Source organism: Rhagoletis zephyria, unplaced genomic scaffold (assembly GCF_001687245.7).
Source record: "Rhagoletis zephyria isolate East Lansing unplaced genomic scaffold, Rhagoletis_zephyria_1.1 Rzeph_scaffold_53798, whole genome shotgun sequence".
Taxonomy (NCBI): Eukaryota; Metazoa; Arthropoda; class Insecta; order Diptera; family Tephritidae; genus Rhagoletis; species Rhagoletis zephyria.
Genome location: NW_016210851.1, coordinates 1 through 1,885, shown reverse-complemented (window position 1 = coordinate 1,885; position 1,885 = coordinate 1). Strand labels below are relative to the sequence as shown.

Here is a 1,885-nt window from a genome sequence, read left to right as displayed (position 1 = left end):
CTTTTCGGTGTCCACAGAAGACGTTCCAGTGGTGACAGCTTTAGACGGTGCAGTTGATCGGTGCACTGATGGTGCTCTGAAGAAGCGCTGGTTTTGACCAGAAAAAGACGATGACGACGCTTCACTAGCGTTATCTGGAAGACAAGCAGGTGATTTTGGTGGGTATATGGCCGGTGGTGATGGTGACCAGTAACAAAGCGGCAGAAAGGCGCACTTTTGTGCTTAGAGGGGAACGGAGCGCTGTAGCAGGTGGTTGTGGCTCACAAGAGGATGACACTTTGGAGAAAATTTGGAAAAATCTGAAAAATAATCATTTAAAAGGTAAAATTGTCAAGAGATTTAGAGGTATGATTTTTGCATTGGGTGCAAAACATTTAGTATTTTGATTGCTCTAGAACTCCTCGAACAAAAACTAACCTATCTGTGAAGGTTAACGAAAATATGGCACATCAGTTTTATATTAAAAAATTATGAAAAACTAAAATTTTTATTACTCAACAAAAATTTTTTAAATCAGTTAATTAAAATAATTTTTTCTTTTTCTTCTCATATAGGGGCCATCTGCCGAAAAAAACCGGACAAATATTATTTTTTTAAGAGGTGCCGGCGCAGCTGCTGCACATAATGCCAGTGCTCTGCAGTGCACTGGCGCCTGCCCCCTTAGCGATCGTGGCTCAGTCTAGAGGTATGATTTTTGGTTTGGGTGGGAAACATTTACTACAGGAATTGACCAATTTGTGGGCGTTGTAAAAAATAAATGTGCACATTTTTTTATAAAATAAAAAAATATTTAAAATTTAACTTTTTGTTCGAAAACCCAAAATTTTTTTAAATCAATAAATTAAAGAAACTTTTTTCTCATTTACCAGGACATCTGCCGGATTGGCAGGACAACTTGACAACAAAAACAGCAGTGTTCAGCAAAAATTGCTTAATTTAAGGTTGCGCTGGTTCATTGCTCTCTCAGTGGACGGGGAACAATGGTCTAGTGGTATGATTCTCGCTTCGGGTACCTTCTGGAACTGCGAGAGGTCAGGAGTTCGATTCTCCTTTGTTCCCGATTTTTTAGCTTTTTTGGGTTATTTCCTGGTGCCCCAGGCCACTAGGATTCTTTTTAGTCCATCTGGGACTTAAAAAATCAATTTTTTTTAATTTTTTTTAATTTTTTTACACTTTTTCATGAACATATTGCCAAGTTTAGTATCGTTAAAAAGGTAAAATTGAGTTGAGTAAAATGGCTATTTTTGTTTATTTTTTTGTTCTCGAGTTTCCGGTTCCGGTCAAAAAAAGTTTATTTTTACAAAAATTGTACAAAAACTAGTAAAACTAGTAAAATTAACTAGAAAGGTGCTTCTATTTAACAAAAATAGATTGGTTAAGTTTTGATAACAATTTACCAGTTAAAAATTTAAATAAATAAAATTGATTAAAAAGTTTAATTTTATTAATTTTAACAGTGCTTTTAAATTAGTATAAAAAATGTTTCATTGCTTTTTAGTAAATAGCTTTTACATACAAAAAATTTAATTTTTGCATTTAAAAAATTTTAGTTAGTCTAGAAGTAGAACTTCTTTTTTAAACTTTTTACTTCCGGTTTCGATTTTGTTGAAAAAAAATAATGTTAAGCTTTTTTTGGGTTTTTCAGGTGTCCCAGCCCACCAGGTTTTTTTTGTACACTTTTGCACCATAGGACTTCTGTCCAAAAAGATTCTGAGTTCTTTTTTGTTTTTTTCTTGCACCCCTAAGCATGAATCCTCGCTGAATAGGCCGTCGGCTCAATTGCAGAAGATGGTTAAGTTGATAGCCTGGTTGTTAGTTTTAAATTATTTATTTACAGGTGAGTGACAGCAAAAAATAGAGAAATCGAGAGAGAGAGAGAGAGAGA

General features: G+C 34.4%; 1 non-coding gene across 1 annotated transcript; it reads left to right on the top strand.

Annotated features, from left to right (window-relative positions):
* Positions 1-974: 974 nt before the first annotated feature.
* TRNAP-CGG (transfer RNA proline (anticodon CGG)) lies at positions 975-1,059 on the top strand. The gene is given in 2 exon segments: positions 975-1,010; positions 1,024-1,059. It is a non-coding gene; the product is annotated as a tRNA-Pro (tRNA).
* The last annotated feature ends 826 nt before the right edge of the window (positions 1,060-1,885 follow it).